A 23,671-nucleotide genomic window follows, 5' to 3' on the forward strand; every position below is an offset into this window, starting at 1 on the left:
TAAAAAAATGGAAAAGGAGGAGGGCCAACCAAAGAGTGTTATCGAGTGGAAATCTGTCCTTTAAGAAAGAAAGACTTGCATTTATATAGCGCCTTTCACGACCACTGGCCGTCCCAAAACACTTTATAGCCAATAAAGTACTTTTTGAAGTGTAGTCGCTGTTGTAATGTGGGAAATGCAGGTAAGAACATAAAAAGTGCGAATGAGAAAAAGCTATTTCACCATTCAAATCATTCCTGTCACACACCATATATAGGACTAGAAATACGCGAGCTCCCCCCTTGTAGGGTACATACCCAAATGCAGAGGTCTGAGGAGCCCTGGATATTGGACCTCGGACCTCATTAGAATGAAGACGGTGCTGCGGGAGGAACCCAATGAAGAGGAATGGTCAAGGAACGGGCCACTGCTAGCGCCGCAGAGACTCACAGGTAAGTACTGGCCTCGGGAGGGGAGTGGAATCACAATCCTCGGGTGGGGGATCGTGGCCGTTGGGGGGGATTGCCGGACTCGGGGAATCGTGGGTATCTGGGTGGCAGGGGTAGGTAGCGGCAGCCGCCGGCGGCCGGCGGTGTCAGAGCCTGGTTCGGAGGTTGTGTAGCCTGGAGTCACGGGGGTCAGGGATCGCGGGGCCAGGGGAGTCGGGATCTGGGGCCATCGCTATGGGTCCTTTAATGTAAGGTCTGGAGGAGCACTCCTCCCAGCTTCACATTGAGGTAAGTAACTTATCGTTCTTTGTTGCAGGGGTTATGTAGGGTTGGCTCCACCTGTATTGGCGATGGAGCTGGCTGCCTCAGGGCAAACCAATCTTGCAGTGGGAACCAGAAGCAGGCGTTATTTGCATATGTAAAGGGCTGAACACCTGATTCAGGAGTGGGTAATGGACGCCTCTTGTTTGTCCATACCCAATTGGAAGTGTGTCCTACCCGCCATTTTGGGGACTGATGAGACTCCGTAGCACCTCAAAAATTGGCACTACATGGCCCAATTTCTAGGCCCATAATCCACTGTGGTATCAACTCTATCTCACCTGTACAATGCTTTAAGTGAAAGTTTTGCATAAAAACTCCTAATACTTCTTGATCCCCAAAGATAATCAAGCGAGTTTTCAGATTCTCTGTTGCCACATCTGCCCTCAACACTGGCCGAGCCATGTTCCATTGCAGGCACAGCACACAGCTCATGGAGTATTCATTTTAGTTGATATACACTTCCCTAAAACCCTCAGATATTTATCCCTTATGTATTGAATTTTAAACATAGAATAAACTACTACTTCCTGGTGCACAGCTGCAGCAGCAGCATAGATAAGGTGCGGTCCATCTATGACTTGCTTATTTTTACCAGCTACAGTCTCTCCAAGTCTTTCTGTGTGCCCTGCAACCACCAAAGATAAATAAGTGAGACATCTCGAGCTGCATTGTGTTATTACACAACGTAATGTACAAAACAAATGAACAGAATAACCTTTGGTGCTTCATAAAACATTGATAGAATTGAGCAGTCCATCTGCCACCCCCATCTGTCACGCACTGTATATCAATTACATTTTAAAATTACGAGTTGGTCTCTCATGGCATTGCAGATGGAAAATCAAGACCGAGTGTAGTATTCAGATCAAGCACGGTTAGAGGGCAGGGGATAATTGGCAAAGACGGGGAAGCGGACGGGGAGGGAGGCAGTTAGGAGGAGCAGAGGGACAGGGAGAGATGAGTGGGAGGGAAGAGGGATAGAGTAAAAAGGGGAGGGGGAAGAAGTGGGAGGGCAAGCAGAGGGAAGAGCGAAGAGGGGATAAAGGAGGAGTATGGAAAAAGGGGAAAGAGGGGGAGGGTAATGGGAGTAGGGAGTAAAGGGGAGAAGAGGGGAATGAGGGAAAGTGAAACAGCGGTAGGAAAGGGATGGTAGATAGGGGGCAGGAGGAGGTTGTGAGAATGGGGGAGGTTAGGAGGAAAGGGGAAAGAGGGGGGATAGAGGACAAGGGAGGGAAGGTTATGGTGGAAAGGAGTTGAAGGAAGCAGGGCTGTTGGGGGAGGGAGCAAAATATCTAAGTAGGGGTCTGGGCTGGACTGGCAAACTCTCTAAGCAGTTCAGGGGGCAGTGTCACTCAGCAGATAGGGGCAGGGGTCTGGTATATGGCAGGGGTATTGAATTATATTACCTTTCTTCCTGCCTGGCACTGGATTTTCAACTCAGTGGGAGATAGGGTTGCCAACTTGAGCTAGGTGTATTCCTGGAGGCTGACCCCCACATGACCCTCCACCCTCGACTGCCCGACTCGGTCAAACAACCTTCTTTCCATCTCAAATATTTTTATAACTAATAAACAAAAGTGTTCAAAGAAATGAAGAAAAAACACACAATTTGTTTTAATACCCCTATGATTGTTCTTCTGGGTTGCTTGCAGCAGTGTTCAATAATACTCCTGTGCAGCGCTTTGGAACGTTTTGCTACATTAAAGGCGCGATATAAATACAAGTTGTTGTTGTTAATCCCTGCAGACTCCAGGACAATGCTGGGAGGGTTGGTAAACCTTGTGGGATTCTCCTCATTTGGCCTGAGAGAACTCTCTGCTCAGCAGGGTCTATCACTCCAGGGATATTCTATCTTTAGCCTGGGCCAGATTTTGTTCTTAACAGAGTGGGGGGTTTCCAGACGAATTTTGTGTTCAGTGTGTAGGGGGAGTGGTGGGCGGAATACCCTACCTTTGCTCCAGGTATCTCCTATTTACAGAGGACACTGGGCCGTGTCAGCTGCTTACCACGTCCGTTTCCCACTCTCTGTCAATCAGCCACTGCCCCATGGGAACCAACACTTTTGAACACAATTAATACCACCTCCCCCATGCAGATCGCGCCCTTTGCGTCCTATTGGAAGATTATCACCATTCCTGATTCCTGCCCACTTTCTGAGGCTGGCCTGTCTGGGTCTGTATCTTTTCTATGTCAAGGGTTGATCCCAGGTCAAACTCAGCAGGGACAGGGTATGCAGGGAGGGGCAGCAAAGCCTAGCGTCAATCTTCAGACCCGTTTTAGCTGGGGCTGGGTTGGTGGCGGGGGGTGGGGGGTGGGGGAAGAGCTGTGGATTGGGATGTGGGCTGGACTAAACGGAGGCACTAGCTCATTGTTCCACGTGAGTGTCATTGGTGAAGGCAATGTTCCACTTAGCAATGTCTGGAGATGGTTTGACTGCTAGAGGTTTATGGGCTTATTTTCTGGATATTAAAAGGACAGCGTGGTTAACGTGTCTAGTGGAGAGAATTGCTCTTTATGGACGTGAGAGCATTGTTGCAAGAATGGCAAGACTGCCTCCACAATGTCCAGTACGGAATACAGGTGGGACATCGCAAATACGGATTGAAACATTGGACACAGGTAAGGAGTTAAGAAATATCAACACATTTCAATTACTGTGTATGGCGTTGCTCCATACCTACAAATTAGATGCAAAGTGAGATCTGAAAAGTACAGTAGGGCTGTCACGTAACATAAAGTGGGCCCCATTGTACTTAGTGGGTCAAATAACTTGACCCCTTAGTGCCACATACAGGTGCTCATCATTTTTAATAATATATTTTGAATCATTACATTCATTTATTATTTTAAGAACATAAGAATGTAAGAATTAGGAGCAGGAGTAGGCCATATGGCCTTCGAGTTTACTCCGCCATTCAATAAGATCATGGCTGATCTCCGACCTCAACTCCACTTTCCCGCCCGATCTCCATATCCCTTGATTCCCCTAGAGTCCAAAAATCTATCGATCTCAGCCTTGAATATACTCAAAGACTCAGCATCCATAGCTCTTTGGGGTAGAGAATTCCACCCTCTGAGTGAAGAAATTCCTCCTCATCTCAGTCTTAAATGGCCTACTGCTTATCCTGAGACTATGCCCCTAGTTCTAGGCTCTCCAGTCAGAGGAAACAACATAAGACGTAGGAGCAGGAGTAGGTCATTTGGCCCCTCGAGCCATTCAATAATGGCGCAGCAGCAGCCAACTTCCTGGCACCGTGAGTGGTTCTGCTGCACAGGACAGGAGGAAAAAGTGCGGGAGAGCTATAGTGATAGGGGATTCTATTGTAAGGGGAATAGATAGGCGTTTCTGCGGCTGCAAACGAGACTCCAGGATGGTATGTTGCCTCCCTGGTGCAAGGGTCAAGGATGTCTCGGAGCGGCTGCAGAGCATTCTGGAGGGGGAGGGTAAACAGCCAGTTGTCGTGGTGCATATAGGTACCAACGATATAGGTAAAAACCGGGATGAGGTCCTAAAAGCTGAATATAGGGAGTTAGGAGGTAAATTAAAAAATAGGACCTCAAAGGTAGTAATCTCAGGATTGCTACCAGACTTGCTTATTTTTACCAGCTACAGTCTCTCCAAGTCTTTCTGTGTGCCCTGCAACCACCAAAGATAAATAAGTGAGACATCTCGAGCTGCATTGTGTTATTACACAACGTAATGTACAAAACAAATGAACAGAATAACCTTTGGTGCTTCATAAAACATTGATAGAATTGAGCAGTCCATCTGCCACCCCCATCTGTCACGCACTGTATATCAATTACATTTTAAAATTACGAGTTGGTCTCTCATGGCATTGCAGATGGAAAATCAAGACCGAGTGTAGTATTCAGATCAAGCACGGTTAGAGGGCAGGGGATAATTGGCAAAGACGGGGAAGCGGACGGGGAGGGAGGCAGTTAGAAGGAGCAGAGGGACAGGGAGAGATGAGTGGGAGGGAAGAGGGATAGAGTAAAAAGGGGAGGGGGAAGAAGTGGGAGGGCAAGCAGAGGGAAGAGCGAAGAGGGGATAAAGGAGGAGTATGGAAAAAGGGGAAAGAGGGGGAGGGTAATGGGAGTAGGGAGTAAAGGGGAGAAGAGGGGAATGAGGGAAAGTGAAACAGCGGTAGGAAAGGGATGGTAGATAGGGGGCAGGAGGAGGTTGTGAGAATGGGGGAGGTTAGGAGGAAAGGGGAAAGAGGGGGGATAGAGGACAAGGGAGGGAAGGTTATGGTGGAAAGGAGTTGAAGGAAGCAGGGCTGTTGGGGGAGGGAGCAAAATATCTAAGTAGGGGTCTGGGCTGGACTGGCAAACTCTCTAAGCAGTTCAGGGGGCAGTGTCACTCAGCAGATAGGGGCAGGGGTCTGGTATATGGCAGGGGTATTGAATTATATTACCTTTCTTCCTGCCTGGCACTGGATTTTCAACTCAGTGGGAGATAGGGTTGCCAACTTGAGCTAGGTGTATTCCTGGAGGCTGACCCCCACATGACCCTCCACCCTCGACTGCCCGACTCGGTCAAACAACCTTCTTTCCATCTCAAATATTTTTATAACTAATAAACAAAAGTGTTCAAAGAAATGAAGAAAAAACACACAATTTGTTTTAATACCCCTATGATTGTTCTTCTGGGTTGCTTGCAGCAGTGTTCAATAATACTCCTGTGCAGCGCTTTGGAACGTTTTGCTACATTAAAGGCGCGATATAAATACAAGTTGTTGTTGTTAATCCCTGCAGACTCCAGGACAATGCTGGGAGGGTTGGTAAACCTTGTGGGATTCTCCTCATTTGGCCTGAGAGAACTCTCTGCTCAGCAGGGTCTATCACTCCAGGGATATTCTATCTTTAGCCTGGGCCAGATTTTGTTCTTAACAGAGTGGGGGGTTTCCAGACGAATTTTGTGTTCAGTGTGTAGGGGGAGTGGTGGGCGGAATACCCTACCTTTGCTCCAGGTATCTCCCATTTACAGAGGACACTGGGCCGTGTCAGCTGCTTACCACGTCCGTTTCCCACTCTCTGTCAATCAGCCACTGCCCCATGGGAACCAACACTTTTGAACACAATTAATACCACCTCCCCCATGCAGATCGCGCCCTTTGCGTCCTATTGGAAGATTATCACCATTCCTGATTCCTGCCCACTTTCTGAGGCTGGCCTGTCTGGGTCTGTATCTTTTCTATGTCAAGGGTTGATCCCAGGTCAAACTCAGCAGGGACAGGGTATGCAGGGAGGGGCAGCAAAGCCTAGCGTCAATCTTCAGACCCGTTTTAGCTGGGGCTGGGTTGGTGGCGGGGGGTGGGGGGTGGGGGAAGAGCTGTGGATTGGGATGTGGGCTGGACTAAACGGAGGCACTAGCTCATTGTTCCACGTGAGTGTCATTGGTGAAGGCAATGTTCCACTTAGCAATGTCTGGAGATGGTTTGACTGCTAGAGGTTTATGGGCTTATTTTCTGGATATTAAAAGGACAGCGTGGTTAACGTGTCTAGTGGAGAGAATTGCTCTTTATGGACGTGAGAGCATTGTTGCAAGAATGGCAAGACTGCCTCCACAATGTCCAGTACGGAATACAGGTGGGACATCGCAAATACGGATTGAAACATTGGACACAGGTAAGGAGTTAAGAAATATCAACACATTTCAATTACTGTGTATGGCGTTGCTCCATACCTACAAATTAGATGCAAAGTGAGATCTGAAAAGTACAGTAGGGCTGTCACGTAACATAAAGTGGGCCCCATTGTACTTAGTGGGTCAAATAACTTGACCCCTTAGTGCCACATACAGGTGCTCATCATTTTTAATAATATATTTTGAATCATTACATTCATTTATTATTTTAAGAACATAAGAATGTAAGAATTAGGAGCAGGAGTAGGCCATATGGCCTTCGAGTTTACTCCGCCATTCAATAAGATCATGGCTGATCTCCGACCTCAACTCCACTTTCCCGCCCGATCTCCATATCCCTTGATTCCCCTAGAGTCCAAAAATCTATCGATCTCAGCCTTGAATATACTCAAAGACTCAGCATCCATAGCTCTTTGGGGTAGAGAATTCCACCCTCTGAGTGAAGAAATTCCTCCTCATCTCAGTCTTAAATGGCCTACTGCTTATCCTGAGACTATGCCCCTAGTTCTAGGCTCTCCAGTCAGAGGAAACAACATAAGACGTAGGAGCAGGAGTAGGTCATTTGGCCCCTCGAGCCATTCAATAATGGCGCAGCAGCAGCCAACTTCCTGGCACCGTGAGTGGTTCTGCTGCACAGGACAGGAGGAAAAAGTGCGGGAGAGCTATAGTGATAGGGGATTCTATTGTAAGGGGAATAGATAGGCGTTTCTGCGGCTGCAAACGAGACTCCAGGATGGTATGTTGCCTCCCTGGTGCAAGGGTCAAGGATGTCTCGGAGCGGCTGCAGAGCATTCTGGAGGGGGAGGGTAAACAGCCAGTTGTCGTGGTGCATATAGGTACCAACGATATAGGTAAAAACCGGGATGAGGTCCTAAAAGCTGAATATAGGGAGTTAGGAGGTAAATTAAAAAATAGGACCTCAAAGGTAGTAATCTCAGGATTGCTACCAGTGCCATGTGCTAGTCAGAGTAGAAATAGAAGGATATTTCAGATGAATACGTGGCTAGAGGAATGGTGCAAGGGGGAGGGATTCAACTTCCTGGGACATTGGGACCGGTTCTGGGGGAGGTGGGACCAGTACAAACTGGACGGTTTGCACCTGGGCAGGACCGGGACCGATGTCCTAGGGGGAGTGTTTGCAAGTGCTGTTGGGGAGGGTTTAAACTAAATTGGCAGGGGGTTGGGAACCTGTGCAGGGAGACAGAGGAAAGGGAAACAAGTATAGAAGCAAAAGATAGGAAGGAGAAAAGCAAAAGTGGCAGTCAGAGAAATCAAGGGTTTAAATCAAACATGGCCACAGTAAATAATAATTCTAGAAGGTCTAAGAGTGTTAAAAAAACAAACCTGAAGGCTTTGTGTCTTAATGCGAGGAGCATTCGTAATAAGGTGGATGAATTAGCTGCGCAAATAGATGTAAACGGATATGATATGATTGGGATTATGGAAACATGGCTCCAGGGTGACCAAGGCTGGGAACTCAACATCCAGGGGTATTCAATATTCAGGAAAGACAGGCAAAAAGGAAAAGGAGGTGGGGTAGCATTGCTGGTTAAAGAGGAGATTAACACAATAGTAAGGAAGGATATTAGCTCTGATGATGTGGAATCTGTATGGGTAGAGCTGAGAAATACCATGGGGCAGAAAATGTTAGTGGGAGTTGTATACAGACCCCCAAACAGTAATGCTGAGGTTGGGGATGCCATTAAATGGGAAATTAGAGCTGCATGCAATAAGGGCACAGCAGTTATCATGGGTGACTTTAATCTACATATAGATTGGGCTAACCAAATTAGTAACAATACTGTGGAGGAGAAATTCCTGGAGTGTATACGGGATGGTTTCCTGGACCAATATTTCGAGAAACCAACGAGAGATCAGGCCATCTTAGACTGAGTATTATGTAATGAGAAAGGATTCATTAGCAATCTTGTTGTGCGAGGACCCTTGGGGTGGAGCGATCATAATATGATAGAATTCTTCATTAAGTTGGAGAGTGAAGTAGCTGACTCAGAGACTAGGGTCCTGAATTTAAATAAAGGAATCTATGATGGTATGAGGCGCAAGTTGTGTAGGATGGATTGGGGAATATTACTTAAAGGGTTGATGGTGGATAGGCAATGGCAAACATTTAAAGATCGCGTGGATGAACTACAGAATTTGTTCATCCCTGTTTGGCATAAAAATAAAACAAAAAAGGTGACTCAACCTTGGCTAACAAGGGAAATTAGGGATAGCATAACATCCAAGGAGAAGGCATATAAATTGGCCAGAAAAAGCAGCAAATCTGAAGATTGGGAGCAGTTTAGGATTCAGCAAAGGAGGACAAAGGGATTAATTAAGAGGGGGAAAATAAAGTATGAGAGTATGCATGCAGGAAACATAAAAACTGACTGTAAAAGCTTTTATAGATATGTGAAGAGAAAAAGATTGGTGAAGTCAAGCGTAGGTCTCTTACAGTCAGAATCAGGGGAATTTATAATGGGGAACAAAGAAATGGCAGACCAATTAAATACAAACTTTGGTTCTGTCTTCACAAAGGAGGACACAAATAACCTCCCAGCGATGTCGGGGAACATAGGGTCTAATGAGAGGGAGGAACTGAATGAAATCAGTATTTGTAGGGAAATGGTGTTAGGGAAATTGACGGGATTGAAGGCCGATAAATCCCCAGGGCCTGATAATCTACATCCTAGGGTACTTAAGGAAGTGGCCCTAGAAATAGTAGATGCATTGCTGGTCATCTTCCAAAATTCTATAGACTCTGGAACAGTTCCCATGGATTGGAGGGTAGCTAATGTAAGCCCACTATTCAAAAAAGGTGGTAGAGAGAAAACGGGGAATTGTAGAATGGCAAGCCTGACATCGGTAGTGGGGAAAATGCTAGAGTCCATTATAAAAGACGTAATAGCAGAGCACTTGGAAAACAGTGACAGGATCGGACAAAGTCAACCTGGATTTACAAAAGGTAAATCGTGCTTGACTAATCTACTGGAATTTTTTGAGGATGTAACGGGTAGAATAGATAAGGGAGAACCAATGGATGTGGTGTATTTGGACTTTCAGAAGGCTTTCGATAAGGTCCCGCATAAGAGATTAGCGTGTAAAGTTAAAACACATGGGATTGGGGGTAAGGTACTGACTTGGATAGAGAGCTGGTTGGCAGACAGGGAGCAAAGTGTTGGAATAAATGGGTCTTTTTCCGAGTGGCAGGCAGTGACTAGTGGGGTACCGCAGGGATCGGTGCTAGGACCCCAGCTATTCACAATATATATTAATGATCTAGACGAGGGAACTAGATGTAATATCTCCAAGTTTGCAGATGACACAAAGCTGGGTGGGCTGTGAGGAGGGAAATGGTATGTTGGCCTTCGTAGCGAGAGGATTCGAGTACAGGAGCAAGGATGTCTTGCTGCAGTTGTACAGGGCCTTGGTGAGACCACACCTTGAGTATTGTGTGCAGTTTTGGTCGCCTTGTCTGAGGAAGGATGTTCTTGCCATGGAGGGAATGCAGCGAAGATTCACCAGACTGATACCTGGGATGGCAGGAATGACGTATGAGGAGAGATTGGGTCGATTGGGCTTATATTCGCTGGAGTTTAGAAGAATGAGAGGGGATCTCATTGAAACTTATAACATTCTAACAGGACGAGACAGACTAGATGCAGGAAGGATGTTTCCGATGGCGGGGGAGTCCAAAACCTGGGGTCACAGTCTAAAGATAAGGGGTAAGCCATTTAGGACAGAGATGAGGAGGAGTTTCTTCACCCAGAGAGTGGTGAACCTGTGGAATTCTCTACCACAGAAGGCAGTAGAGGCCAATTCATTAAATAAATTCAAGAAGGAGTTAGATATATTTCTTATGGCTAAAGGGATCAAGGGATATGGGGAGAAAGCAGGGACAGGGTACTGAATTTGGATGATCAGCCATGATCTCATTAAATGGTCGAGCAGGCTCGAGGGGCCGAATGGCCTACTCCTGCTCCTATCTTCTATGTTTCCAAGTTCAATGAGATCATGGCTGATCTGATCTTGACCTCAACTCCGCTTCCCTGCCCGCTCCCCAAAGCCCTTGACTCCCTTATCGTTCAAATATCTGTCTATCTCCACCTTAAATATATTCAATGACCCAGCCTCCACAGCTCTCTGGGGAAGAGAATTCCAAAGATTCATGACCCTCTGAGAGAAGAAATTCCTCCTCATTTCCGATTTAAAAGGGTGCCCCATGAAATTATGCCCCCTAGTTCTAGATTCCCCCACGAGGGGAAACATCCTCTCTGCATCTACCCTGTCAAGTCCCTTCAGAATCTTATATGTTTCAATAAGATCCCCTCTCATTCTTCTAAACTCCAATGAGTATAGGCCCAACCTGCTCAACCTTTCTTCATAAGATAACCCCTTCATCTCTGGAATCAACCTCGTGAACCTTCTCTGAACTGCCTCCAATGCAAGTATATCCTTCCTTAAATAAGGAGACCAAAACTGCACGCAGTACTCCAGGTGTGGTCTCACCAACGCCCTGTACAGTTGTAACAGGACTTCCCTACTTTTATACTCCATTCCCTTTGCAATAAAGGCCAACATTCATAGAAACATAGGGGGAGAAATTCGGTATCACCCATTTTGCCGCCGGCTGCAAAATTCGCCTCTCGCCACTGGAGGTGATTTGAGCGCTAAATCAGGCACTACACAACTCACTTAACGCGCTAAGCCCGAGGAGCGAGGCGTTACCTCAGAGGGCGGGTGCAGCGCAGGTGCTGTCAGTTAGTGATTGAACGCAGACACACTGGCGCCGGTCAGTTCTTAAAGGGGAGGGTCGATCTTGCTCTGCAGCCACGCCCTGCTCACTGGAGCCTTGAGTCTCGGCCTGGACAGACCTGTGGCGAAATCTTCCAGCCAAGGACCATGGAGAGGGCCAGGGAGTGAGCACAACGCTTCAGCGAGCGTGCCTTGGAGGCTCTGGTTGGCGTGGTGGAGCGCAGAAGAGCTCTACTGTACCCAGAGAGTGGCAGGAGGCCCTTGCCAAGCGAATACAGGAAAGCGTGGAGGGAGGTGGCTCACAGAGTGACCTCAAGCAGCATGGTGCCTAGGACCCCTGTGCAATGGAGGAAAAAGTTCAACGACCTCACTCGGGTCGTCAGGGTGAGTGCCTTTTTTCAAAACCTCTTCATCCCTCCATCTCCACCTCACTTTATGGCCAGAGGGTCTTGAAAGCCCCAATGCCCATCACTCATCCAACACCTATGGCCCTTTCATGAAACACACACGCACATTCCACACTTTGCATACAGTAAGGGCTATTCAACCATGGGAGGCATTTCAGGCAAGATCATGGCTGCATACAGTAAGGGCTATTCAACCATGGGAGGCATTTCAGGCAAGATCATGGCTGCATACAGTAAGGGCTATTCAACCATGGGAGGCATTTCAGGCAAGATCATGACTGCATACAGTAAGGGCTATTCAACCATGGGAGGCATTTCAGGCAAGATCATGGCTGCATACAGTAAGGGCTATTCAATTATGGGAGGCATTTCAGGCAAGATCATGGCTGCATATTTGCTCAGACGCAGTCCTTTTTCTTGCAGGCCAAGTTGGCTCATAATAGGAGACAGCAGCAATGGACCGGTGGAGGGCGGCCTCACCTTCAAGCCCTCAGTGATCTTGAGCAGCGTGTCCACAGAATTGTGGCAAGCCGGATGCTTGGTCCCGTCGCCACTGGAGACGCTGACCCCGTCCTGGCCAGCAGTGGTAAGGTCATCACCTTTTTGTCCTCTCTCCATCCACTTGTTCCTCACAACAGCAGCCTTTGACACTTTCAATCCAAATCAGTACATCGCTGCACTCATGTCTCCTTTGCTGCCACCCTGTTCTCACGCTAAAGCCACTCTTGTACCTCCCTGCTTTCAGATGGTGATTCACCAGGTGAGGAGACGGGCCCTCAAGCTGCCATTGGGAGTGAAGCTGAAGGCGAGGAGGAAGAGGAAGCCGGACCATAGGCACAACCCTCTACTGAGGCAGCCCATGCCCATACTGGGGACACGACTTCCCTGGAGGGGAGCGGGGGGGAATGGTCTGATGAGGGTGAAGCTCCAGGACCCAGCGGGCTGCAGCAATGCGAGGGGGTTAGGGAAGCTCAGGGGCCTTCTCCCCGGACGGAGAGTATGGCCTCGAGTCCTGCTGCACTGAACGCAGACTAGGAGCAGGTCCTCACTGAAATGAACGCCCAGGCCAAGCAAAGGCACACTGAATCATTGGCAAGGAGTGTGGAGCACTTCGCTGGAGCACAGGCGGCTGCCACGCAAATGTTAAATGCTGCAATGCAGTCAGTGGCTGGTCTCATGCAGACACAGATTGAGGTCACGTGAGCACTGACTGCTGCCACCCTCGCTGGATCGGGCAGATTTCCCTGGGGCTCTCACTGCGCCGCAGCAGGCCAGCAATCTGTGCTCCAGCAGATTGCTCCGCATGCTGAGGTGCTGCTCCGTCGGAGTGCCAGTGTGTCGGTCGGGCAGGGAGTTGCTGTCCTTGCTCAAGATGACAGCATTCCTGCTGCCAACACTGTCACTTCTCCACTGCAGCTGCCACCACCTGTAGGACAGACTGCTGCCGCCCATGCAGAGTTGGAGCAGTCAGCAGCCGGGCCCTCCAGGCCCAGAGCTGGTCCAGGCCGTCCCTCAAGGGCATCTGCAGTCTCAGTTTCTGACACTCAGCAGCCTTCCCCCAGCCTTGCTGCAGCCACTGGGGTCCCATTACGGAGGAGCTGCAGGGTGGGAAAGGGGCAATTTCGCAAGGGAGGCAGATCACCCTCGAAGGGCAAAAAGTAGGAGGTGTGGCAAAATGTATTTCATTGTTTTATTGAAGGCCGAGGGTCGTGGTCAAATTTTTGTTACTGTTTTGGACATTGTCTCCAGGTTGTGAGAGCCAGTTATGTGAATGACTTTTTTTTGGTGTTTCTTTCTATTACTTTGTCATGCGGAAATGGGTCACAGTTTGGGAAATAAAGAAGTGTCTGTATTCAAAATGTGCATGTTTGGTCTTTGCACTCATTGTTGCCTTGACCGGCTTAGGGGTTGCGGGATGGTTTCATTCAGGTTGTTTGAATGGCAGAAGCCATTCCCTCAGAGGGGGCCTAGAAGCGACTTGCTATGAGCCTTTGATGGATGGCCCTTCCACTTTGTGCCTCCCTCCCGCCTTGGTGCTGCTGATGACCATCCTCCTCATCCTCCTCCTCCTCCTCTGCTGGTGCTCCAATGTCTGGTGGCATTGGCTAGGTCCTGAGGATTGCCAGGTTATGCAGCATGCAGCACACAACAACGAAGTGGGAGACTCACTCAGGCGAGTACTGCAGGGCTTCTCTAGAATGGTCCAGACAGTGGAACCGTTGCTTGAGCACGCCAATTGTGTGCTCAACGATGTTCCTGGTAGCTTGATGGCTCTCGTTGTATCGTAGCTCAGCAGGGGTGCTGGGCGAACGGAGCGGGGTCATCAGCCAGGTGCACACAGGATATCCCTTGTCCCCAAGAAGCCAACCTCCTGGGTGAAGCGGTGCCTTGAAAAGGTCTGCCACAGAAGTCTGGCGCAGGATGAAGGCATCGTGGCTGCTGCCTGGAAAGTGGGCGTTGACAGCGAGTATCAGCTGTCTGTGGTCACAGACCAACTGGATGTTTAAGGAATGGAAGCCCGTTCGGTTGCGGAAATCCTCTGCATTCTCTTGTGGCGCCCGCAAAGCCACATGGGTGCAGTCAATGGCACCCTGCACCATGGGGAAGCCCGCTATCATGGCAAAGCTCGTTGTGCGTTCTTGCTGCTTGTCCGGGGTCATGGGGAAAGAGATGTACTCTCGTCTCCTTTTAAAGAGGGCATTTGTGACCTGGTGGATGCAGCAATGCACCGCGAACTGGGAGATATTAGCGATGTCCCCAGTAGCAGATTGAAAGGAGCCGGTGGCATAAAAGTTGAGAGCCACTGTTATCTTCACTGCCACCGACAGAGATGTCTTGCTCCTCAGTTGAGGCTGCAGATCTGGCTGAAGCAGGTGGCAGAGCTCAGTGACCAACTCCTTGCTGAATCGCAGCCTTCGCAAACACTGCTCCTCAGACATGTTAATGTATGAGAACAGTTGGTGAAAAACCCTGGGAGGGTAAGGTCTCCTGTACCGATGCCTGTTGGCCCTCCTCTGTCTGGCCATGATTGCCACTCTCTCTCTGTGTCTCTGTGCCTTCTGAATGTGATGGAGAAGGACGACGTTCCCATCCATTGCAGCCCCCATAGTATCTGGGCAATCAAAGTTATGACAGTCAAAAAGCAAAGTACCTGCAAAGTTATGGTCAAAAGCCAAAACTACCTCAGACAGTGTTGACTCAATGCAGAAGTCTCTCTTTCTCTCTTTGTCTCTCTCCAAATCTCTCTCTCTCTCTCAGAACGAGTGGTGCAAAAATGGCTACCACACAAAAGCCAGGAAGAGGCCCCCTTTAAATAGCGCCCACCCCAGCCCCACAGTGACTGGGAAGCGTTCCAGTCAACCTGTCGTTGGTCGTGCCAGGCGGAAAGGAGGGGGGCGCCACTGAATTTCCGGTCCGGGGCGCCCCAAGGGCGTTGCACTCTCGAATGACGTCAAGATCTGCGTGTGCAGGAGATCGGGCGGTATTATTTAGCGCCGCCGCAAAATGTCCGGTCAATTTTGCGAGAGGCGCAGATATCGCCGCGCCCGGGCGCTAGTTGGTTTGCGCCCCACTTAGCGCCCTCTTAAGGCGCTAACGGGTGGTGCTATCAACTGAATTTTCACCCCATAGAAACATAGAAGATAGGAGCAGGAGTAGGCCATTCAGCCCCTCGAGCCTGCTCCGCCATTCAATGATCATGGCTGATCATCCAAATTCAGTACCCTGTCCTTGCCTTCTCCCCATATCCCTTGATCCCTTTAGCCTTAAGAAATATATCTAACTCCTTCTTGAATATATTTAATGAATTGGCCTCCACTGCCTTCTGTGGTAGAGAATTCCACAGGTTCACCACTCTCTGGGTAAAGAAATTCCTCCGCATCTCTGTCCTAAATGGCTTACCCCTTATCCTTAGACTGTGACCCCTGTTTCTGGACTCCCCGGCCGTCGGGAACATCCTTCCTGCATCTAGTCTGTCTAGTCCTGTTAGAATTTCATAAGTTTCAATGAGATCCCCTCTCATTCTTCTAAAATCCAGCGAGTATAAGCCCAATCGACCCAATCTCTCCTCATACGTTATTCCTGCCATCCCAGGTATCAGGCTGGTGAATCTTCGCTGCACTCCCTCCATGGCAAGAACATCCTTCCTCAGATAAGGCGACCAAAACTGCACACAATACTCAAGGTGTGGTCTCACCAAGGCCCTGTACAACTCCAGCAAGACATCCTTGTTCCTGTACTCGAACCCTCTCCATTTGCCTTCCTAATTACTTGCTGTACCTGCATGCTAACTTTTTGTGATTCATGTACAAGGACCCCCAGATCCCTCTGTACCTCAGCATTTTGTAATCTCTCCCCATTTAAATAATAATTTGCTTTTTTATTTTTCCTACCAAAGTGGATAACCTCGCATTTTCCCACTTTAAACTCCATCTGCCAGATTTTTGCCCACTTACTTAGCCTATCTATATCCCTTTGGAGATTCTTTGAGTCCTCCACACAATTTGCTTTCCCACCTATCTTTGTATCATCAGCAAATTTGGCTACATTACACTTTGTCCCTTCATCCAAGTCATTAATATAGATTGTAAATAGTTGAGGCTCCAGCACTGATCCCTGTGGCACCCCACTAGTTACAGTTTTCCAACCTGAAATGACCCATTTATCCCGACTCTCAGTTTTCTGTTAGTTAGCCAATCCTCTATCCATGCTAATATATTACCCCCAACCCCATGAGCTCTTGTCTTGTGTAGTAACCTTTTATGTGGCACCTTATCAAATGCCTTCTGGAAATCCAAATACACGACATCTATTAATTCCCCTTTATCCACCCTGCTCGTTACATCCTCAAAAGAACTAATTTGTCAAACATGATTTCTCTTTCATAAAACCATGCTGACTCTGCTTGACTATATTATGATTTTCTAAATGTCCTGCTATCACTTCCTTAATGATGGACTCCTGCATTTTCCCAATGACAGATGTTAGGCTAACTGGTCGATAGTTGCCTGCTTTCTGTCTCCCTCCTTTCTTAAAAAGGGGCGTTACATTTGCAGTTTTCCAGTCCGCTGGGACCTTTCCAGAATCCTGGGAATTTTGGTAGATTACAACCAATGCATCCCCTATCTCTGCAGCCACCTCTTTTAAGACTCTAGGATGCAGGCCATCGGGTCCAGGGGACTTGTCCACCTTTAGTCCCATTAGATTGCCTAATACTTTCTCTCTAGTGATAGTGATTGTTTTAAGTTCCCCCCCCCCACCCCAATAGCCCCCTGATTATCCATTCTTCTACCGTGAAGAGCGATACAAAATATTTGTTCATGATTTGCCTACTTACCATACTTCTAGCATACGCTCCAAACGGCCGCCGTACCGCCCTCACCAAAATGGTGTAAGGAAATCTTTTAACTCAATTAAATGATTCCTCGTGGTTCAGGCTCGAGCGTATTGTCCAAATGCAAGTTTACTGTTCAGACACCAATAGCATAATAACTATTATGGTTATACAATAGACTTATTCAACCTGGTTTCCTGCAGACCCGAGATGATCAGGCTTGGCCTCTGTAGGTGTTGGACTTCCAACCATCCCGTGAGCTCTAACTATAAGAAGCTGTTCTTTTGTTTCCCTCTTTTTCCCATCTGTCACATATTCAAAAAACCTTCCAGGCATCCTTAAAGTACCTTCCCCTTTAATGAGAGTCATATCACATGATGCGCAGAATGTATACTAATCCAGATGTAATAGCCATCTTGATGGTTTAACTGCTAATCAATTTAACCTGATGTATCCTGCCTTGACATTACAAAAGGAACAGGAGACGATCTGGGTGGTAGAGGCAGAGACCCTCACCGCATTTAAAAAGTGCTTGGATGTGCACTTGAAGTGCTGTATCCTACAGGGCTACGGACCCAGAGCTGGGAGGTGGGATTAGGCTGGATAGCTCTTTGTCAGCCGGCGCGGACGCGATGGGCCGAAATGGCCTCCTTCCGTGCTGTAAATTTCTATGATTCTATGGACAATACTGGATAGTTAATGTGACACTGCTACGTGTTAGCTTGGGTGCTTCCATTGTTCTGGCCAATCTGATATTAGCACCTCACACGGGATGTAGCCAACCCGTCTGCCTGTTGCTACTCCCCATTGTCCCGACTAATCTCCAATATTAGCATATCCTAATCAGACAATGGTCCAGAGGTATGATTAACTTTGAAGGGACACCTGGCACAAAGCAAGTTCTAACAGTCTGGCGCGGCCCACACCAGACGTGTGTGTGTGTGTGTGCGCTGCTTGGACGCCATTTTGGTCCCAATTTGGCACCCTAGCACCCAAACAATGGGCAGTGTGCAACCGAATTTCTAGGCCAATAAATTAACATGTTTTAGATTGTAAAAGTGGGTATTGTATTTTCGTGACCAGTGGCTAATTTCACCAATAATGGTAATATGTATTACAACAACAACTTGTATTTATATAGCGCCTTTAACGTAGCAAAATGTCCCAAGGCGCTGCACAGGAGTATTTTAAGACAAAAAATTTGACACCGATCCACATAAGGATAAATTAGGGCAGGTGACCAAAAGCTTGGTCAAAGAGGTAGGTTTTAAGGAGCGTCTTAAAGGAGGAAAGAGAGGTAGTGAGGCGGAGAGGTTTAGGCAGGGAATTCCAGAGCTTCGGGCCTAGGCAACAGAAGACACAGCCACCAAAGGTTGAGTGATTATAATTAGGGATGCTGAAGAGGGCAGAATTAGAGGAGTGCAGATATCTCTGGATGGGGGATGGGGGTGGGGGGGGAGCGGGTTGTGGGGCTGAAGGAGATTACAGAGATAGGAAGGGGGGAGGCCATGGAAGGATTTGAAAACAAGGATGAGACTTTTGAAATTGAGGTGCTGCTTAACCGGGAGCCAGTGTAGGTCAGCGAGCACAGGGGTGATAGACGAATGGGACTTGGTGCGAGTTAGGACACGGGCAGCCGAGTTTTGGATGACCTCAAGTTTACGTAGGGTGGAATGTGGGAGGCCAGCCAGGAGTGCGTTGGAATAGTCAAGTCTAGAGGTAACAAAGGCATGGATGAGGGTTTCAGCAGCGGATGAGCTGAGGCAAGGGCGGAGACGGGCGATGTTACGGAGGTGAAAGTAGGCGGTCTTAGTTATGCTGCGGATATGTGGTCGGATATGATACCAAGGTTGCGAACAGTGTGGTTCAGCCTCAGACAGATGTTAGGGAGAGGGATGGAGTCAATGGCTAGGGAACGGAGTTTGTGGCGGGGACCGAAAACAATGGCTTCGGTCTTCCCAGTATTTAATTGGAGAAAATTTTTGCTCATCCAGAACTGATGTATTGGATGAATTTCCGCGAAAGTCCAATTAATAAAGTTAATGAGATACATTGAAGCAAATATTATTTCTTGTCACTGGGTGGCCAAATATCTCGAGCTCAAGCTTTAAGTAGTATATTGATAGAAATGTTGATTGTGTGTGAGAAAATGCTATCTAACTATCAACCATCTGTGTGGGAACCTCGGTTGTTTTTGTCAAATGAAATCTGAGAGTAGCTCACCTCTATATGGTACATTGTCACACCACATGATGATTGTCTAGTGCAGTGAAATGGAACAGAACACACCCGAAAACATCACGCACAAGTAGCTCACCAACAGGCTGGCTCCAACTTCTCAAGGGCAACGAGGGGTGGACAATAAATGCCGGTCTTGCCAACGACGCCCACTTCCCGAGAATGAATATAACAAAAAAAAATATACAGGATAATTAAACTGACTGCAACTTCTGTCAGTCTCATACCTTTATAAATGGTATTTTTTTTTTTTACAGTTTATTGCTTCATCAAATTCGCGTATGGTCATTTAAAATTGTTCCATTAACAAGGATCGACTTTGGAGGCCATAAGTAGAGAACAGGGGACTTTAGTCACAGTGTTACAGAAAAAACTAAGAAAGAAAGACTGACATTTGTACAGCGTCTTTCACGACCTCAGGACATCCCAAAGCACTTTACTTTTTGAGGTACTCTTTGAACCTCAACCCCGGGTAAATATCAGGGCCAATGAATGTGGACAAATGTGTGACAATTTCCTCTGGTCTGAACCTCTGGCAAGTGTGGGCTCTGTGCGCCGGACACCATCAATGTAAATGGGTTTGTGCGCGCGGGGGAGGGGGAGATAGCGGAGGAGGAGGAAGTGCAACAGGGAGTGGAGGAACAGGAAGAGGAGGGGAGGATACAACGTAGACAGCCCCTTTGACTCCACTCACTTCCTCCAAATTAAAGGTGTTGCTATAGGCCCTAGCAATGCCTGACTTTTAATGGGATATGTGGAACATTCTTTGTTCCAGTCCTACTCAGGTCCCCTCCCTCACCTCTTTTTCCGGTACATTGATGACTGTATTGGTGCCGTTTCCTGCTCTTGCCATGAACAAGAAACTTTCATTCACTTTGCTTCCAATTTCTATCCTTCCCTCACCTTCACATGGTCCATCTCCAACTCTTCCCTTCCTCGACTTCTCTGTCTCCATTTCTGGTGATTGGCTATCAACCAACATCCACCATAAGCCCACTGACTTCCACAGCTACCTGGACTACACTTCCTCCCACCCCTCTTCCTGTAAGGACTCTATTCCATTCTCCCAGTATTCCGTCTCCACCGCATCTGTTCTGACGATGCCACTTTCCATACTGGTGCTTATGGTATGTCTATCTTTTTCCTCAACCGAGAATTCCCCTCTACCATGGTTGACATGGCTCTCGACCGTGTCCGTTCCATTTCCCACACTTCTGCTCTCACCCCTTCCCCTCCCTCCCAGAACCACAATAGAGTTCCCCTTGTCCTCACCTTTCCCCCCACCAGCCTACATATTCAACGGATCATCCTGCACCATTTCTGCCACCTCCAACGTGATCCCACCACCAAACACATCTTCCCCTCCCCCCCACTTTCAGCATTCTGAAGGGACCGCTCCCCCCCGCGACACCCTGGTCCACTCCTCTATCACCCCCAACACCCCTTCCCCTTCACCCAGCACTTTCCCATGCAAGCGCAGGGGATGCAACACCTGACCTTTTACTTCCTCCCTTCCCACCATCCAGGGCCCCAAACACTACTTCCAGGTGAAACAGCGATTTACTTGTACTTCTTGCAATTTAGTATACTGTATTCGCTGCTCACGATGCGGTCTCCTCTACATTGGGGAGACCAAATGCAGATTGGGTGACTGCTTTTTGGAACACCTCCGTTCAGTCCGTAAGGGGGACCCTGAGCTTCCGGTCGCCTGTCACTTTAATTCTCTGCCCCACTCCCACTCTGATCTCTCTGTCCTTGGCCTCTTACACTGTTCCAATGAAGCTCAATGTAAGCTCGAGGAACAGTACCTCATCTTTCAATTAGGCACTTTACAGCCTTCTGGACTCAACATCGAGTTCAACAATTTCAGACTATAACCTTGTTAAATCCGTGAATCTTGATGTATGGTGTCCTTCAATAAATCGACAGAGACTGCAGAGGAACAATCAACAGGTGTTTACTGGATGAGGGTTACTCTAAAAACTAACAGTACAGATCCCTACTCAGGGTTTATATACAGGTGTGGTCACTGCCGGTACTACAGTATACAGGAGCTGTAAAAAGTAGTTCTCCCCTTAAAGGTACATATACTACAATTCCTCCCCTTTTAGATTAACAGTACCATAACATTCATTTAACAATTAACACTTTTAACATGCAACATTAACTGAAAATAGTCCATTTATAAATTCAGTCTTTGGGGCGGCTTCCTGATCCTTTCTGGACAGCGCCTTTCCTGAGTGTCTTGCTCTTGGTGCGGAGGCGATTCTAGCCCCCTGTCGTCGGTTGGTTCATCAGCTTCCGATGCTACTGTTTCTGGGGTAGATGCTACCTGTATGTCGGGTTCATCACCAGGTACACGAGACATGGGGTTGACTCGTTCCTGTGACTCTAGGATCTGGTCGACATGGCGTCTCACAATGTTCTCCCCAACATCCACTGTGTAGATTAGTGGCCCCTGCCGTGTGCATATCGTTCCTGGTTGCCATTTCTCTGTTCGGTAGTCGCGGGCCAAGACTGGTTGCCCTACATTGAAGCTCCTTGTCGGCTTCTCATTGATGTGCTGGAATTGCTTATTCTCAACATCTCTTTGTACATTTGGTCTGAGCAAATCCAGACGAGATCTCAACCTTCGGTTAAAGAACATCATGGCCGGGGTCTGGTTGGTGACTGCATGTGTCGCATTTCTGTAGGCTAACAGGAAATTGTCCAGCTTATGCTGCAGTGGAATGTCGTCATCGCACATGGCCCTTACTGCCTTTTTAAAGGTTTGTACAAACCTCTCAGCCAATCCATTTGTGGCTGGATGATACGGGGCGGATGTGTAATGCCTTACCCCATTCCTTTTCATAAATTTCCGAAACTCTTCGGACACAAACTGTGGTCCGTTATCAGAGCAAATCTGCTCTGTCAAATATGGTCCGTAGGACTGCAATCGTTTTCTCCGTGGTGGTGGAGGACATTTTGATCACCTCAGGCCATTTCGAGTGCGCATCCACGGCTATTAAAAACAATGAGTCCATGAATGGACCAGCAAAATCAATATGCACCCGTTGCCATGGAGAGGAGGGCCACTCCCATGGGTGTAGAGGGGCATGTGGTGGTGCATTTTGGACCTTCTGGCATCCTGAGCAGCTCTTTGTCAGGTCCTCGATTTGCTGATCGATCCCTGGCCACCACACATAAGCCCTAGCAAGGCTTTTCATTTTCACCCCTCCCAGATGACCTTCGTGAAGCTCATTGAGCACTCTCTCCCTTAACTTGGGTGGAATTACCACTCGGGATCCACACATCAAGGTCCCCTGGCATACTGACACTGTTCTCTTCTGGATGAGAATGCTGGCAACAGTGAGTCGCCATGTGTTGCCCATCCCTTCACTCTCAAGTCACATATCCGAGACAGTGTCGGGTCTTTTCGGGTCTCCTTCTCTATATCCGCGTTAGTTACTGGCAAGCGTTCAATTATAGTCGAATAAAATATTTCGACAGGGTCCACTGCTGGTGCTTCCTCCGCAGTAGGCAGCGGCAGGCGTGATAGCCCATCAGCGTTTCCATGCTGTTTCGTGCCCTTATACTCTATTTCATATTGGTTCGCCCCTAGAAAAAGGGACCATCTTTGTAGCCGTTGCGCAGTCATCACCGGAACGCCCTTCTTTGGATTAAAGATGGAGACAAGTGGTTGGCGGTCAGTCAGCAAGATGAACTTCTGCCCGTGCAGATAGTGGTTGAACTTTTTCACTCCCCACACTAGGCTGAGGGCCTCCCTGTCAATCTGGGCGTAGTTACGCTCGGCTGAGGTTAGTGACCGAGACGCAAAGGCTACTGGCCTCTCTGAGCCGTCCGGGAATTTGTGCGACAGCACCGCTCCAATACCATAGGGTGATGCATCACACGCCAACCGAATTGGTAGTGCTGGGTTGAAATGAGCCAACACCTCTTTTGATGTGATCAATTCTTTGCACTTCTGGAAAGCTCGTTTACATTCGTCATTCCACTTCCATGGTGCCCCCGTTCGCAGTAGGGTGTTCAGTGGGTGTAGTACTGCAGACAAATTCGGCAAGAACTTATGGTAGTAGTTCACCAGCCCGAGGAACGACCTCAGTTGTGGCACATTTTCCGGTGCTGGAGCCTTGACTACTGCCTCAATCTTTTCAGGGGACTTATGTAACCCCTCTTCATCAATAACGTGGCCACAATACGAGATCTGCTTCTGGAAAAACTCGCATTTGTGGCAATTAGCTCGGAGCCCATATTCCTTCAATCTAGTGAGCACCTGCTCCAGGTTGGCGAGGTGATCACTGTCATTTTCGCCCGTGACCAGGATGTCGTCCAAATAACACTGGGTCCCTGGAATCCCTTGCAGGACTTGATCCATTGCCCTTTGCCAAATAGCCGGAGCTGATGCTACCCCGAACACCAGCCGGTTGTATTGGTAGAGACCTTTATGAGTGTTGATCGTGAGGTACTGTTTCGAGGCTTCTTCTACCTCCATTTGCAGGTATGCCTGGGCCAGCTCAATCTCCAGATAGCGAGACGA

At 48.1% G+C, this 23,671-nt stretch overlaps 1 long non-coding RNA gene across 1 annotated transcript in view; it reads right to left on the reverse strand.

Annotated features, from left to right (window-relative positions):
- The window catches only part of LOC147114613 (uncharacterized), a 39,765-nt gene extending 19,270 nt beyond the window's left edge, over nucleotides 1-20,495 (reverse strand). Inside the window, exon 1 of the long non-coding RNA XR_015078963.1 lies at nucleotides 19,214-20,495. This is a non-coding gene — a long non-coding RNA (uncharacterized LOC147114613). The remainder of the gene's footprint in view (nucleotides 1-19,213) is intronic.
- Between the last annotated feature and the right edge of the window lie 3,176 nt (nucleotides 20,496-23,671).

This window comes from Somniosus microcephalus, chromosome 7, assembly GCF_052327205.1.
Source record: "Somniosus microcephalus isolate GS21.2 chromosome 7, FLI_Smic_1.0, whole genome shotgun sequence".
Classification (NCBI taxonomy): domain Eukaryota; kingdom Metazoa; phylum Chordata; class Chondrichthyes; order Squaliformes; family Somniosidae; genus Somniosus; species Somniosus microcephalus.